This window comes from Symphalangus syndactylus, chromosome 7, assembly GCF_028878055.3.
Source record: "Symphalangus syndactylus isolate Jambi chromosome 7, NHGRI_mSymSyn1-v2.1_pri, whole genome shotgun sequence".
Classification (NCBI taxonomy): domain Eukaryota; kingdom Metazoa; phylum Chordata; class Mammalia; order Primates; family Hylobatidae; genus Symphalangus; species Symphalangus syndactylus.
Window position 1 is genome coordinate 126807090 of NC_072429.2, and position 17757 is coordinate 126824846.

Here is a 17757-nt window from a genome sequence, read left to right on the forward strand (position 1 = left end):
CTTTTGCACTTCATGATATGTGGCTGCACAGCCAGTGGGAGCCAGCATGCCAGAATTAGGAGAGGAAAATCCTCAAGTATTTTAATATACCCTTACTTAGAAGCAAGATAAACATATGTATTGTACTTGGGACAGAAGCAAGGGGGGTTTAGGGGGTGGGAAAGGGAGAGTCCTGGCATTGCATGAAAGGTCTTTTTAGGCTGAACTCTGAGGGTTTTCAGTTTTTCATTTTTCTGTTTTTTCTTTTAATTTTTTTATTTGTAAGCAAAGCTGGCATGAGCAACTGATGCCAGGATCTACTTGGCTGTGTAAAAGCTGTAGTCCCTCCCCAGACAGGCAGACTGCTGGAACCCTCCCTAAGCCATAAACTAGTACACCGTTTTGCCTCGCCCAATTAAAAATGATTGGGTGTAGTTTGTCATCACAGTTGACTTAGATGATTTACTTTCTTCCAGGAAATCTTCCTCCCAACTCTTGCTTTGCAATTAGGCAAAAGAAAAATAAATGTTAATAGGTTCTGTGCTCCCAGGGACAATTTTTTAAAAAAGAAAATAGAACACTTTGGGAGGCCAAGGTGGGTGGATCACGAGGTCAGGAGATGGAGACCATCCTGGTTAACATGGTGAAACTCCGTCTTTACTAAAAATACAAAAAAAATTAGATGGGCATGGTGGCGGGCGCCTGTAGTCCCAGCTACTTGGGAGGCTGAGGCAGGAGAATGGTGTGAACCTGGGAGGCAGAGCTTGCAGTGAGCCAAGATCGCGCCACTGCACTCCAGCCTGGGCGATAGAGCAAGACTCCGTCTCAAAAAAAAAAAAAAAAAGAAAAGAAAAAAAGAAAAAAATGTTAATAAAGATGCATAATGTGAATGTGATCATGAGGAAATATCAGACCAACTCAAATTAAAGGATGTGCTTCAAAATAACTGCCTTATAATCTTCAGAAGTGTCAAGGTCGGCCAGGCACAGTGGCTCATGCCTGTAATTCCAGCACTTTGGGAGGTCGAGGTGGGCGGATCACGAGGTCAGAAGATCAAGACCATCCTGGCTAACACGGTGAAACCCCGTCTCTACTAAAAATCCAAAAAAAAAAAAAAAAATTAGCTGGGCGTGGTGGCAGGCGCCTATAGTCCCGGCTACTTGGGAGGCTGAGGCAGCAGAATGGCCTGAACCTGGGAGGTGGAGCTTGCAGTGAGCTGAGTTGGTGCCACTGCACTCCAGCCTGGGTGACAGAGTGAGACTCCGTCTCAAAAAAAAAAAAAAAAAAAAAGAAGTATCAAGGTCGTAAGTGTCAGGGAAAGACTGAGGAATGGTTCCAGACTGAAAGAGACTAAAGAGATGTGAGAATTAAATGCAAAGCTTGATTCTGGACAGTTGTCAAACCTTGGATGGCTGGGAGCGTTAGATGTTAGTTACGTATCTGTGTCAGCTTCCTGATCTTCCTATAGAATATGGTCCTAAGGGAGAATGTCTTTGCTTTAGAAAAGTACACGTGGAAGTACTCTGTAGTGACAGGGCTTCAGGTCCACCACTCCCTCTCACACGCTGTAGGGGAAAAGGATTTGCTCTGTGTTCCCAACACGTTTGTGATTATTTCACAAATAACAATAATTAAAAAAACCAACCTTGGGGGGGGTGCAGAATTATTATTATTATTTTTTTGAGACAGAGTCTCACTCTGTTGCTCAGGTTGGAGTGCAGTGGCGTGATCTCAGCTCACTACAACCCTCACCTCCTGGGTTCAAGCAATTCTTGTGCCTCAGCCTCCCAATTAGCTAGGATTACAGGCATGTGCCACCAGGTCTGGCTAATGTTTTTGCATTTTTAGTAGAGATGAAGTTTCGCCGTGTTGGCCAGACTGGTCTCGAATTCCTGACCTCAAGTGTCCACCCTCCTCGGCCTCCCAAAGTGCTGAGATTACAGGCGTGAGTCATCATGCCTGGCAGTAATCTTTTCAGTGGAGAATAAAATAAACCTGGGTTTGAATTCTGACCCTTTAAATTTACTCAGGGTTTGACTTCAGCCAGGGAACATAACCTTTCTGTGCCTCAGTTTCCTCATTTTTGAAAACAAAGATGCTGTGTGTTTGCATGTTTATGTGTGTGTGTGTGTGTGTGTGTATCTCCGTCTATGAGTTGTTGTGAATAGGAATGTGGGGGCCCCAGCAGGGTGTGTAAAGGTTAACAGTTCCTGGGGCGTCAAGGGTTTTTCTTAACCTTCGTACCCCCTCACTGACATGCCCAGGTCTGTCTGTGTAGAGCAGCGGGTGGATTTACAGACTCCGCTGAGAACCCCCTTATAGCATATTTTCAGGTTCATGATGATATCGTGGGCTGTGACCCAGGGGGTTTAATTGGAATGAATTTCAAGGTTTTGTTAAACTTGGCTAGAATCTTCCTATATCTCCAGCAAGAGCTTGATGGGGTTTTTGTTGTTGCTGTTGTTTTTGAGACAGGGTCTTGCTCTGTCACCCAGGCTGGAGTGCAATGGTGCCATCACTGCAGCCTCAACCTCCCAGGTTCAAGGGATCCTTCCCTTCAGCGTCCCTAGTAGCTGGGACTACAGGTGCGCTCCACCACACCCAGCTAGTTTTTGTATTTTTTTGTAGTGATGGGGTTTCACTATGTTGCCCATGCTGGTCTCAAACTCCTGGGCTCAAGCCATCGGCCTACCTTAGCCTCATAAAGTGCTGGGATTGCAGGTGTGAGCCACTGCGCCTGGCCAAGAACTTGGTGTTTCTTATTTCCAAGCTTATCTCCTCTGTTATTTGCTCCCAGGGAGACTCCTTTTCCATTTATGTTTCCAGGGTGCTGGGGGGAAGTGAGTGCCCTGCCTCTCTTTTGCCCAGCCACCAAACCCAGTGCAGACTCTACTGAATGCAGGCCTCACCTCTGTATTTTACTTATTCCGTTTCCTGTCTTGAAGGTGGGGGCACTATGTTTATCTCTAGGACCTTGACTGGCTCATCATTGAAAGCTTATTTTGTGCAAAGTGTTGTTCTGAGCACTGTGTGTGTATGATTCTGCTTCATCCTCTGTAACCCTAGCAGTCAAGTCAAATAGTATCATTTTATAGACAAGGCAACTGAGGCACAGAGCAGCTGAGCAGCTTGCCCAGATCACACAGCTGGAAAGTGGTGGAGCTGGAATCTGGATGGGTGCTGGCAGCCTGGCCTCAGAGTTGGGGCTAACCAGTGAGCAGCACTGCCACCCAACGGATGGGAGCCTGCAGGACGAGGCCATGGGAATCGATTTCACTCAGCAGGAGCCAAGCAGAACTCCCGTCCAGACCTCTGTCCACCACCCTAATAAAGCCAGTGTTTACACAGGCTGGAGGTGCTCATCAGATGTTTTTGCCAATCCCCAAATACGGCCAGGGCCAGAAAGTGAGAGGGGTGCCTATTATGTAAGGCCCTGCGGCTGGTCCCCAGACAATGCCACTTCCTCGCTTGGCGCTGTGTGACTGCATAACAACGGGTTACTCATTTCCTCTGGAAAACTTGGCAGGGCCTCTTTGCCCCATTTCCTCCTCCCACCCCATCCTCAGGCTTCCTCTATTGAATTTTCTCCAGATTCCGGGGAACACCACCATGGAGGGCCTGGCCTTTGGCGGTGGACAGTCTGTGGCTGGGTGGGAACGTCAGGAGTGGGGCCTGCCTCTTTGCTGGGAATGCACTCCCAGCCCACTTGCCCCATGCCAGCACTCGAGGCAGGTGAGGCCCAGCCATGGGTATAAGGTGCTCCCGGGGTGGGATTGGTCTCAAGGAGGCAGGGGGGTCTGTGCTTCTGCTCCTCTCCCATTACTAACAGGTGTCTGCTTTAGGTTTGATCTCCCTCCCCTCTGCCCCTCTCCTGGTAAAGGAATGAATAATGAAGGCCTTCCCTGGGAAGTCTGAGAGGGATTATTCCAAGGAGGCTTGAACATGGGAGGGCATGCGAGAACTACTGTCGCATGAGTTTTCTTTCTATCCTGTCTGCAGGACTTCGCAGGCGAACAGTAATGGAAATCAGCCCCATTTACTCCTCCCAGCACCTGCCTTATCCAACTCCCCACACTGTGGCTGAGTCCCAGTCTGTTATGGGCGCATCACTGGACTCCCATTGAACTCTGTGCAGATTCGCTGTTCGTAGACATGGTACCTGATGGACACCAAGCTGCATACAGCTTCATCTTCCACATCCAAGGCCCCTTCTTTCTATGCTAATTAAAAATAAAAAATAAAAACATAATACACATTATTTTTCTATCTTATAATACACATTTCTTATTTTTGTCTCAATAAGTTGATAGATATATAGCTAGATATACACATCTCTGACTATACATACACACACACACACACACACACACGTACATGCATGTATATGCGTATCTATCTCCAATGCATGTGGAGTGTTGTGCCAGGTCATCCTCACATTTAATTTTTCTGTTCTATTTATCATTCTTAAGGATTGTCAGGGATTAGGGATTTATATATAGCAATTTGGATCTTAGCAGTTCTTTTCATGGGTTATCTTATTTTTTCCTTCCAACAACCTTGGAGTCTATAAAAGGGCATATTATTGCCCTTTTATAGATGGGAATTAATTTATTAGCAAACTCAGTTTCATGTATTTTTTTTTTCTTTTGAGATGGAGTTTTGCTCTTGTTGCCCAGGCTGGAGTGCAATGGCACGATCTTGGCTCACTGCAACCTCTGCCTCCCAGGTTCAAGCGATTCTCCTGCCTCAGCCACTGGAGTAGCTGGGATTACAGGCATGCGCCACCACATCTGGCTAATTTTGTTTGTTTAGTAGAGATGGGGTTTCTCCATGTTGGTCAGGCTGGTCTCAAACTTCCAACCTCAGGTGATCCACCTGCCTTGGCCTCCCAAAGTGCTGGGATTACAGGCATGAGCCACTGTGCCTGGCCGGTATCATGGATATTTTTAAAGTGCCTCTTGTGTGTTGGGCACTACTATGTCCTGCATTTAGAAATAGAACTCATTCCTGTTCTCTGCTTTCCCATGGAGAGAGGCACAAACCTGTGGGTATAGTTGCTTGCTGGGCACACCATCTTAAAGTGGAGATCCTGTGCATGAGATGTGTGCTGTGTACAGGGTGGGCGGGAGAGAGACTGATGTGGGGATGATGCCCTTATGCTGGAAGGGGCAAGATGAAGCCTCTCTGGGTTTGGTGGGACCTTGGAGACATCTGCCTAGTGTGTGGTCACCCAGAGGCCAAGGATGTGCCGTTTCTACTTGCCTGCTGCTTTCTCTGGGAGTGACTATTTCTTCCAAGGCAGTGTAAGAGCCTGGACATAGGAGACAGGCAGAACTGTGTGGGGATGTTGCCTCCATAGCTTTCTAGATGAGCAACCTTAGGAAAGTTTGAACAGTTTCTCTACATCCTGGGTTCTTCATCCATGAAATGGGAATTATTGTTTGAGCCTCTAAAGTGAGACAGTCAAATGAGATGGGCATTTGAAGCCTTCAGCAGGGTTGCAGCCTCACAGCTAACTCTCAACTAGCTGTGATGGTTACAGAGCTGTAGGTTGCTCATAAGTCAACATTGTAGTTGCTGAAGCCATCAACTCAGCTACAGGATACAACACTGAGCCCTTTTCACTACCCTTTGATGGGTTTCCTTTTCTGTAGTATGGGCCATCGGCTAAGGTGACTGAAAAAGGGCCTTTCATATTTTCAAAGGGGCAAAGAAACTTCAGTCATTGGTTGGGCATTTTATTGAGTAGAGGTGACTCCATGCAGTTCTTTTTGGGGGAAGGATGCTGCACATTCCAGGGTTTAACAAAAATTTATTGAATGCTTACTTTGCCCCAGGTACCTGTCTTGGTAAAGGCGATAAACAAGACAGCCTCATCCTCATCTTCACCAAGCCACCAGTCTGGTGGTGGTGACTGGGGTGGGGACTTCTGAGGCATTGGGCCCCTTGAAGCCTTCCCTCTGGGTGTCTTCCTCCCCAGGATGGTCTGGGCTCTCTCTGAATGGGAGGAAGTTGGTCTGAAAGTGCCTCAGTGATCGTTGAAATAGGTTTGCCAAAGATAAAGGGGAAAGAGATGGCCAGCCTTTGTTTAGGGATTCCCGGAATGGTCTTAGGTCAGGAAAGAGTGAATGGGTACATTTCTCCCAATTTCTGGGCTGGAGATTGCAAACTGACTCCTTCATGGCAGGCTTCCTTATCGCTGCAACATTTGTTTACATGTTCCCTTCATAGATTTCTAACAGGATGAAGACTTTGTTCCTTGGGGTAAGGGTCTACCTCCAGGTGTGTGGGGAAAAGTTGAGAAGCTGCTAAATTCTTGGCTTTGACTTGTCAGTGGTTTTTTGGAGGGCCTGGAGCTGGGATGGAACTGATAAAATTTGGTAATTGCTTAGGCAGTCTCCACTTTTGTTGCTCCTGGGGCCAGATGGCGTTGGGCTAGAAACAATATCGGGGAGTTCTCTTTGGTTTTAACTGCTGTACCTGGGTGCTCTGTTATCCAACCAGGGCCTCTCCTAAGTTCTCTTTTTTTTTGAGATGGAGTTTCGCTCTTGTTGCCCAGGCTGGAGTGCAATGGCGCTATCTCGGCTCACAGCAACCTCTGCCTCCCGGGTTCAAGCCGTTCTCCTGCCTTAGCGTCCAGAGTTGCTGGGATTACAGGCATGCGCCACCACGCCTGCCCTAATTTTGTATTTTTAGTAGAGACGGGGTTTCTCCATGTTGGTCAGGCTGGTCTGGAGCTCCGGACCTCAGGTGATCTGCCCACCTCGGCCTCCCAAAGTGCTGGGATTACAGGCATGAGCCCTGTAATCCCTGTGCCCAGCGAGTTCTCTTCTTCTTTTAAGCCTCTTCCTTCAGAAGGAAGAAGACATAATCTATATGCTGGCTGGCTCTACACAGCAGCAGGTATCACAAGGGGTTTTTGTCTGCTTTTGCTTCTGAAGGTTAACCCACTACCTATTTAGAGAGGCCAGGTCAGGGTGTGTGTGTGTGTATGTGTGTGTGTGTGTGTGTGTGTATGTGTCTTTTTCCCTAGGGTGGGCATTTTCATTCAGGAAGGTGTTGTTATGATCCCCTGTTGTAGAGGAAGAAGTGAAGTTTTAGAGAGATGAAGTGCTTTGGCTGATGTCACACAACTGATAGATGACAGAGTCACATATGTATTCAGGAGTCTGGTCCAAAGCCCAGAGGAAGGTGAGCCATGCATGGCCTGATGGCACAGAGCATGAGCTCTGGTTGCACAATCGTGGGAGGTTACTTAATCTTGAGAAACCTCAGTTTTCTTATCTGTAAAATGGGACAGTATGTATCCCAGAGGGTCATCTTGACCATTTATCAAAGTCAGGTCCTCCTCCGAATGGAGTGGAGAACAGTGTCCAGCACGCAGTACGTGCTCTGATGATCTTGGCTGTAACGACCATCCTGGTTAGGGTGGATGTGACCAAAAGCTAGAGTAGCTGGTAGTTTCCTGATCTGAGAGGTGTCAGCGGGAGGTGTGGGCCAAAGATTGAGAATCTTGTCAGGGGTGGCCACGTGAGGGTGGAAGTGGTTAGAGTGAGGAATGGTCTTGAGGTAAGAGTTGGACAAACTGTCTTCTCTCTCCCTTTTTTTTTTTTTTTTTTTGCTTTTTTCTGAGATGGAATTTTGCTCTTTTTGCCCAGGCTGGAGTGCAGTGGTGTGATCTCGGCTCACCACAACCTCCACCTCCCAGGTTCAAGTGATTCTCCTGCCTCAGCCTCCTGAGTAGCTGGGATTACAGACATGCACCACCCACACCCGGCTAATTTTGTATTTTTAGTAGAGACGGGGTTTCTCCATGTTGGTCAGGCTGGTCTCGAACTCCCAACCTCAGGTGTTCTGCCTGCCTTGACCTCCCAAAGTGCTGGGATTATAGGTGTGAGCCACCCCACCTGGTCAACAGTGTCTTCTTTAAGCAGAACTGTAGCCCTGAAGTGCCCAGGCTAGAACTCTCTATTGAATGAGGATCACTCCATCGTGCCAGCTGCTGTCATATTGCTTTGATGGCCTTTCTCAGAAAGGAGGAAGGTGGTGCTGGGTGTGGCTTTGGCTTCCTATGGCTGCCCCAATGCTGGTCTGACACTTTCTGAATCTGGTTTATGGTTAGATCCGTGCGTCCTACCCCTCCATGTCCTGGCCTTGGAGAAATCATTTCCCTCCCGCCATGATTGTCCACCTTCAAAGGTCAACAAAGGCAGTAGGCACTGCTGAGCTCTTGCAGCCTTCAGGGCTGAGCTGCTTCCTCTCCTGCTTCCAGTGAGGGGTTGCTTGAGGGTGCCTTTAGGAAGGAACCTCACCCCTAATGTAACTTGAGCAGGTCTTTGCTCTAAACTCTTCGCTGGGAACATACCCTCCTGTGGGACTTGGCATGGCACCCACCTCTGCAGAGCCACCTGTGCCACAGAATAACCTCTTCTCCCTAGACACCCTGTGTGTCCTTGGTTGGATTCTCTAGATGGGAGGAACCGGCTGAAGCATAACTGTGTATGTTCACATATGTGCCTTGGAAGAGTTTTATGCTGGAAAGGATTTGTAAATCAGAAAAATGAATGCTGGTATCTAATTTCCTGTCCCCGTTTTAAGTCCAGACCAAGTCACCTAACCCCTCGGGCTTGCAGCCCGCATCATCCACTGGGTGATTACCTTGAGTTATCTGGTTCAGTCTCTTTGCTGTGGGCACCCTCTTTACCTCTACAAGTAAACTGCAATTAATTTGACAGCAGGGGCAAGGGAACTGACGAGTCTTGGGTGCAAATCTTGAGATGCTTTGGCACATTATCTAATTCATTCTTTTTCTTTTCTTTTTTTTTTTTTTTAGACAGGCTGGAGTGCAGTGGCACGATCTTGGCTCACTGCAACCTCTGCCTCCTGGGTTCAAGTGATTTTCGTGCCTCTAGCCTCCTGAGTAGCTGGGATTCCAGGTGTGTGCCATCACGCCCAGCTAATTTTTGCATTTTTAGTAGAGACAGGGTTTTGCCATGTAGGTCAGGCTAGTCTCAAAGTCTGGCCTCAAGTGATCCACCCTCCTTGGGCAGGGTGCCACCTGCCTGAATGAAAATGCCCACCCTAGGGAAAAAGACACACACACACACACACACACACAGAGAGAGAGAGAGAGAGAGAGAGAGAGACCAACCTGGCCACTCTAAATAGGTAGTGGGTTAACCTTCAGAAGCAAACGCAGACAAAAACCGCTTGTGATACCTGCTGCTGCATAGAGCCAGCCAGCATATAGATTATGCTTTCTTCCTTCTGAAGGAAGACTCTGGGATTACAGGAGTGAGCCTGGCCCCAATTCAATTCAATCTTTGTGGGCATCGAACAAGGACATTATTTATTACCCGTGGTTTACAGAAGTCAAACCCAAGGCTCAGAGAGGGAAGACATTTTCTAGTCTCACTGTGAAAGTGACAGAGCTAGAATTTAGTCTCTGTCACGCTAAATCTTGCTGCATGCTCCGTCTAGTTCAGAGCCTGTGTGGAAGTCGACACTGGAGTCCCTCAGTTTTCCTCATCAGGCTCCTGGTCTGATTCTTCCAAGATCAGTCTCTTTCCCTCAGCGGAAGCCAGCTGGGAATCAGTGGCCTTGTAACCTCTTCAAGTGACCTCCTTGGGGTGTTCACAAGGAGCATAGCCATCCGGAGAATGATATCGTTTTTTCCTAGGGCTGGGATGGGGGTGGTATCTCTCACATCATTCCAGAAACAGCGCCAGCCCTGCTTTTATCAGCGGGGGCCACGAAGAGGCGACAAGCCCTGATCAAATATGAGCGAGATTGACAATCTCAGCACTTTCCGGGGAAAGGATGCCGTCCCGCATGGCTTCAGGCCTCCGAGGAAGCCCCATCCTGAGACAGAGAGACCCCAAATCACAGTGTGTTTCCTTTTGGCCAGAGATGAGGCTTACTCATCTCAGACAGCTGTGTCCACGGCATGTTCCTCCAGGACAGCTGCTCCAGATGCAAAGAAGAGATGCTCCCAGAGCCTTGAGGGGTTGCTGATAGGAACCCAAGGCCTCACCCTGGGGCTGTAACCTGTGGCTTCAAAAATATATGTATTTGAAAGCTTCTAGCAAAACAGATTACACAAGAACTCAAATGTAAGATCCTTTTGGGATTCTAACTTTTTTTCTTAAGGTGTTTAAAGAAAAATGACACTCTTAAAAAGAAATGCCATTTGTTTTCAAAGCTGCAGCACCAAGGGACACGGAAGAGAAAGACCGAAATGTCCCTGAAAATGAGTGAAGATTCCAGTCTGTTTTTACTAATGTCTGAAATCTTAGGTTTATTGCCCTTGCGCTCCTCTGTCCCAGGGTCTCTGTGTGGCAGGCGAGTGGGTCTCATTCGATGGTGCAGTCATCGTGTGGCAGAATGCATGCTCACACAGGGAAGTTTGTTGAGCGTCTCCTTTGAGCAGTCCTTCCTCTGATGAGGTGCACAGGCTGGCATCATGCCCATTTCATAGATGAGGAAACTGAGGCTGAGAGGGATGCAGCAATTTAGGACTTCTGAGTGGTATCACAGAAGCCCCATTCTCTTTTGTGGCATGTACTTTCTCTATTTGGGAAGTTAAATTGGACTATGGGGGTTGGACCAAGGGGTCTTCTTGCTGCCGCTTTCTCTAGGCCAAGGCTTTGCGGTTATGGAGGAAGAAAGAGCTGGGGTCTGTCTTGGCAACCCTGTGACTCTTCTCCCCTATCCTCACCTGCCTTCTCACTTGACCAACATTTTTTAAGGACTCCATGTACAAAGGTGGGGCTGTGGCCCTTTCCCAACCAGCACTGTGGCCCTGCACCCTGATGTGGGATGGTTAAGGCACACAGGCTTCATGGATGGGGGCCTACAACCACAGATGGAGCAGAGGTGGACAGGGTATGGTCCAGCAAGTGGAGGTGCTGGAGAAAAGCCGTGTTAGGCAGCACGGGAGCCGGGTGTGGGATCTCTCAAAGCCTCGAGTCCCTGGCACTGCTGTGCTCTGTGAGGCCTGCCTTTGACTCCATGGCACTGACACTCATACCTTTTGCTTCTGCAGCTGACCACACTCCCTGGAGCCTTCTCCCGAGGTGCGCGGGTGACCTTGGCACATACAGCCATCGTGATGGTACTTTAAGTGGAGGCTGAATCATCTCCCCTTTGAGCTGCGTGGCACACGGCTCCCTTGGTGTTCACCTTTTACTGACAGGACACTGAGATTTGGAGAGGTAAGTGGCTTACCGGAGGCCATGTGCTAACAGAGAAGATGAAGAGATGATTGAAACAGGCCTAAGACCAGACCTAAGGGTCTGTACATTTTCCACATACTTTCCATATCTTTAGAGGCCTGACCAAAGCAGATCTTTTCCTTTCTTCTTGGTGAGTCCAAAGGCACCTGCCTGCTGGACCCGCTGTTTTCTAACTTTCCTAACTCTCTGATCCCTTGGGGGTGATAGTCAAATATTCGAGTCTGAGGCATTGGGATACATGGTGCCAGGTTCTGAGACTCTGCATCAGGCCTGAACCCTGCATTTTGTGGAGGTGGGTGTGAGAATGTTCCCTGAGGGAACATGCCTAGACACGGGGGACAACAATTGCCCTCATGGGGAGGCATCTGTTTACTCACTGCTATGGGTCCGCTTCAGCCTTTCACAAAACCACTGCAGGTGAGTGAGTTCCTGCTGAATATCAGGCCTGGTCTCTCTAGACTCATTATTTCCCCCACCCAACCCCTATGTTAGTTCATCTCTAGCCACATTTTTATTGCCATCATCCAGGCCTGGGCAGGCCAAGATCTTTTAACAATTTTAATTACTGAAAATAATAACTGCGTTTTTTTTTTTAAAGCCCAACTTTTGGTAGTGTCAGCCCAAAATACAGTCTTTGTGTTGCCATCTGGGAACTGGATTTGGAATTGTTCTTCCATGAGACTGAAGAGCAGAACGGCAGGGCCAGAGGTCCCACGAGCTGGTCAGACCCGGCTCTGCTCCTTGCTGGCTGAGTGACCTTGGGCATTGTGATTCATATTATCATCTGCCTTCAAGTGTGGTTACGAATGCTTTTTATCCTGCTTATTAATTTCTATGATTGCCATAAAATATTAACACAAATTTAGCATTTATATAACATGATATATTAATGCATAGTTTTTTTTTTTTTTTTTTTTTTGGTGGGGGGACAGTGTTGAGACAGAGTCTTGCTCTGTCACCCAGGCTTGGAGTGCAGTGGTGTGATCCTGGCCCACTGCAGCCTTGACCTCCAGGGCTCAAGGGATCCTCCCACCTCAGCCTCCAGAGTAGCTGGGACTAAAGACGTGAGCTACCATGCCTGGCTAATTTTTTTGTATCTTTTGTAGAGACGAGGTCTCACTATCTTGCCCAGGCTGGCCTGGAACTCCTGGACTCAAGTGATCCTCCCACCTCGGCCTTCTAAAGTGCTGGAATTACAGGTGTGAGCCACTGTGCCCTGCTCATGTCCGGTTATTTAGGGCAGAGGTCAGACATGGATCTCTCCAGGCTAACATCAAGGAGCCTGTAGGCTGCCTTCCTTTCTGGAGACTGCAGGGGAGAGGCTGTTCCTTGCTCATTCTGGATATTGGCAGAATTCGTTTCCTTGAGGTTGTAGGACTGAGATCCTGTTTTCTTGCTGGCTGTCCAGCTGCACTGAGCTTCTAGAAGCCTCCCCTCTAGGCTTGTGGCCTCCTCTGTCCATTTTCAAGTCCAGCAATGGTGGGTCCAGTTCCTTTTAGGATTTAAATCTTTTCTCCCTCTTTCTTTTCACCTCTGTGATCTCAGCTAGAAAAGATTATCTAATTTTAAGAATTCATGTGATTGGACTGGGGCCACCCTGATAATCCAGAATAATCCCTACTTCAAGGTCCTTAGCTTTAATCACATCTAGGAAGTTCTGTTGCCATGGGAGGCAACATATTCACAGGTTCCAGGAAATTCCGACATGGGCATCTCTTTGATTGGAATGAGATGTGGCAGGTATTCTGACACAGTACCTCAGAAGAGTTGCTGTGATGATTAAGTGAATGGATACATGTAAAGTGCTTAAAATATTATGTACAGCCATATGAATTTGGCAGCATTGAATTGTTGACCTATAAAAGGTCAACTTAATAGTATCTGGTCTACAGTAAATCTTCAGTAAATGTTTGCTGTCATTACTCTAGTGGTAGAAATGTCATGCTTTATTTAGCCAGTTTGCTATTATTGGGCATTACTTTTTAAAGAGTTATTATCATTTTGGTGTTATAGTATATATGTGAACACCGTGATCATCATGCCTTTTTCAAATTTTATTCTGATTTAGGGCAATGCATGTCTTTCCAGGCCACACTCAGTCTCCTGCTCTGGTACCAGTGTCTCTCTGGCCTGAGGGGCCCCTCTTTCTTGCAGAGCCCCTCGACCAGCACCAGCTCAGCTCTGGGCCATGGGTGTGGGGTGGGACTTTTCTCTTTTGGGAAGTGGGCCATGCCTCTCCTTCTGGAGACCATCCCCTTTGGCTTCCTCGGGGCCCTTGGCTCTTTGAACCAGCCTGCAGGGCACCACCCCTGTGGGCCCATTTTTGTCAGGGGATGACTCCCTTTCCAAGGGCACCCTGAGTCCCAGGTCCTCAGGCCCACAGATGTTGGGCCCTCAGAGTGTGATCCCATATCCCCAGCTCTGTAACTCCCTGCATGTGGCTCTGAAGACTCACAAGGCCATGTTCGCCTTGGCCAGACACTTTCGCCTGTCAGTTCTGCCAGTTGGGAACTGTCATCTCCACTGTGTGAATGTGGAAGGGATCATGGAGAATTTCCATGGCTTGCCTAAGGTCATCAAGCTGGCATCTCAACCCAGGTTCGTCTGCCTGCGATGACAGGAAAGAAATCAGGTGTGGTTCTGTTCTTGTTGACCCATAGCCACCTCTCATTAAGGCTTCTCCTGTGGGCAACTACACAGCCAGTGGTGGGAAAGCACCTAATTTACATCTTCATGCATTGAAACTGATGTCACTCACCTCTCCCCCTTGACCTGGAAGAGCCCCCCCAAGGCTGCCATAGGGGACATGATAACCCATTCTACAGCTGCTGAACTAAGGCCCAGGGAGTGTCCAGAGGTTTCTGAGGTCCACCATGTACTGTTGACCAGGATGAGTGATAGCCACCTGGTGTCAATGTTGAAGGTTCTCATTCAGTAGAGCTGGGTTCAAATTCTGACTTGCCTGACCAGCTGGTGCCTCATTTTGCTTTAAGTATTGGAGCCTCCAGCTTTATTGTCTTTCAATAGGAAAGACTGTGAGATTCAGTCCCTCCTTGAAGCTGGGCATCGGCTCTCCTGTCCTGGGTGCTGTTTAGGTGGTGGCTGTTCTGAAGTGGCTTTGGAAAGCCTGGAATGAAACTGTCATGTCCAATGCTGAGATTTGTATAGACTGTCATTTTAACTGTGGTTATTATTCCTTAGGATCTGAGAAATAAAATCTGAGGAGGGAGCAGGGCCTGCCTCAGGGCTTCCTCTCCAAGTTGAGTGACCCATCTTCCCAGGTCTCCTTTTGTTCTGTCTTTAGCCTCTCTCCTGAGGTCCTGAAAGAAGAGAATGTGCTGTTGTGGGGGGCCTGGAAATGCCCCATGGACCATCTGGTGACTTAGTAAGGTGATGTGTGTCCTCTGGGGACAGAAAGAGGTCCTGCACAGAGTGTTCCTGCCCGTTGACGCCCTCCCCAGATCCTAACACAGAGTCTGACACATAGTAGCCTCCTGGTAATCTTAAGCGAAAGGACACATTTCTCAAGTGATCTTAGCACCATTTCATGCAATGAATTCCAGCCCAGCCCTTTATTCTGGCCAGCCCTGGTGGGTCCATTAGCTGCAAAAATTAGTCGTGCTCAGTTTTAATGCAAATGAGTATTACTTTATTGTATTGATTAATAAAGAAGCTCTCTTTGTATGATATCAAGACCATGAAGAAATTGCAAAGACATAGGTAGGGTCTACAGCAGGGTTTCTCAGCCTTGGCACTGTTCATATTTTGGGTCAGATGATTTGTTGTGGGGGCTGTCCTATGCATTGTAGGATGTTGCTCAGCATCTCTGGCCTCTACCCACCGGATGCCAGTAGTGCTGTCAGTCGCAACCCCAGCTTCCAGTTGGGACAACCTAAAGTGTTTCCAGACATTGCCACGTGTTCTTTTGTGATGGTGGTGGTGGTGGTGTGTGCATATGTGCATATGTGCATATTTGCATGTGTGCATGTGTGCATATGTGCATATGTGTGTGCAAAAATCTCCCTTTGTTGAGAACCACTAATCTAGAGACCACCTAATAGGGCTGACACGGGCTCTTCCACAGAGCCTTCTGCTTGAAGACAGGCAGGTTGATGGATAGTTGGATTTAGGGAAAAGAAAACTGAGTTGAGGGTTTAAAGTGAATTTCATTCCCAATGTGGAAGATGAGTGTTCCGTTCCTGACTGTAGGATGTGGAGCATATTACAAGACATTTGCGAGAAGAAAAATCATCCCATCTACTTCAGGACTTTTGTGTGATTAAAGAGGCAAGGTAGTCTAGTGCTTTTCATTCCATGGGCACTCAATAAAAAATAGGGGTTATATTTATGAATAGTAACAAAAAGCCTCTTAAGGAAAATTATTTTGGGCCCTTGTTCAAGGTTCGGTTGACCATTTATTTTTAAAGAGATGGGGGTGGCCCAGGCTGGAGTACAGTGGTGCCATCCTAGTTCACTGCATCCTCGAACTCCTGGGCTCAATCGATCCTCCTGCTTCAACATCCCAAAGTGCTAGTATTATAGACATGAGCCATTACGCCTGGCCCGTTTGACTATTTTTTCTGCTTGATTGTAGAGAAGGGAATGTAAGTCATGAAGATCTAAACTATAAAGCCTGCGTGGCTCAGAGGCTGAGCATGGATTGTGGTTAAAGGAAGCCCCAGGTTCAATTTCTGGTTCTGCCACTTGCTAACCATGGTGAGACCTTGCCCAGCTTTCATACTGTCAGGTTCTTTGTCTGTAAAATGGGGACAATAAGAGTACTGACCTCACCGGGCTGTTGTGCTAGTGGCTGTGCTGCCTGAATGGGCCCTCCTTTATTTGAATCCCTCTGCCACAGTTGTCCCATTTTTTTTTTTTTTTTTAATGGTGACCCAAGTTCCGTTATGGACGATCAGGCATTCAGGGGAAGGAGGGATCCAAAGCAGAGACAAAAGCAGGCAGCCAGCTCATCCCCTCTGCAGCTGATACCGAGGAGGAGGATGCCAGTGGGAAGAAGCGTGGCCATATGGCCAGCAGGATGCCTCACTGGTAACAGTCAGCCCGGCCCCTTTGAAGTGGTTTTAAGACCAATTTGGTAACTTGATTTGGAAAGTGGTATCGATGACTCCGAGGGCGCAGGCTGCTCATTAGCTGCTGTCTGGGCCCGGGAAATTGGTTTAAGTGGAATGAAATTGGTTCCTTCCCTCCCCGTGCTCATGGCTGAGGTCCAGGCCCGATTGTAATGGGAACCTCTCCTGGGCAAAGGACGTAGAAAAGCTTTCCGGGGAGTCTGACCCTCTTTTTTCATATGTGAATTCTACTTTCCCCTGGGGGTCAAGGCAATAGGCTGATAAAACATAAAAATGAACGTGAAGTGGGTGGGGTGAGTGCGTGTGTGGGAAGTCAGATCAGAGGAGAATGAACAATGAACAGTTGCCGAGTATTTTTCAAGGGCCAGTTAACCATTCCCCTGTTGAGACACTGTGCTTGATGCTTTTTTTTCCTTTTCTTTCTTTCTTTTTTATTCTCCCATATTACAAACACTGCTGGGAGCAACATCTGCACGTGCTTTCTTGGTCACTTATGTGAGAGCTCTTCCAGGATTTATACCCTGAGGTGACTTCGCTGCTGTGGAGGCTAAGGAACATTTTCTGTTTTATAAGACGCGATCACATTGCCCTCCAGAACAATCATGCCAATTTACACTCCCACTGACTGTACACAAGAGCCCTGTTTTCCCCCATCTGGTCACCCACAGTTGATAGGTCAGAATTTTGCTTTTTGCCAGTCTCATGGGGGTGATGCCATTTCTGGTAGTTCCCCTGATTGCCAGGGGGATGAGCAGCCTGCCCTCAACTGCCCCATGCTGAAAGCCCTCCAAAGGCAGCATGAATCCTCACAGTCCCCGGCCTGTGCCCTGACGACCTAGGGGGACACGCTGGTCTCGTCCATTGCTTATCTGAAACGATTCCTTTTCCCTGTTCGTTTTGTTGCCTTGGGTGTCAGTTTTGGACCTCCCACTGAGCAGTTTTTTCTGTCACGTAGCCATAGACAGGACTGAGATCTTTGGAAAATAATCACATCCCACTGTTGTTCCCATCCATTCATTTTTTCCTTCAGCTAATCAACATTATTTAGCACATTACTCAGCACAGGATGTGGGGACACTCACCGTCCCCGGTCAGCTCTGTGTCCTAGGGAGAGACCCATGAGCTCTCTGGGCCTCCTTTTGTTTCTCTGTAATAAGGGACTAAAGCTACCAGCCTCGCTGCGGGTTGGAAAAAAGAAAGAGTTAGTAACACATGTGAATGTGTACGAAGGGGTTTAGAGACAGACAAAACATTGCACCAAGGCAGGGGTGGCTGGAGTGCAGACCCAGGAAAAACACTGCAGGCCAAATTGCTTCTGGTCTGTCAGGGTACCAGCCACACATCCAAGGCAGGGAACTTAGGGCGATTGGCCTTTCTGCTCATGCTTACTCTCTCAAGTGTGTTGGGTTATTATTATGCACAAGTCATTCAATCGATTGTATTGGGTGCCTAAT

General features: G+C 47.9%; 1 protein-coding gene across 1 annotated transcript in view; it reads left to right on the forward strand.

The window, feature by feature from the left end:
- LOC134737084 (uncharacterized) overlaps positions 1-17757 on the forward strand; it is a 311572-nt gene that overhangs the window by 140183 nt on the left and 153632 nt on the right. The window contains exon 5 of the mRNA XM_063642413.1: positions 11024-11192. The gene's annotated coding sequence lies outside the window, so the exon portion shown is untranslated. The remainder of the gene's footprint in view (positions 1-11023; positions 11193-17757) is intronic.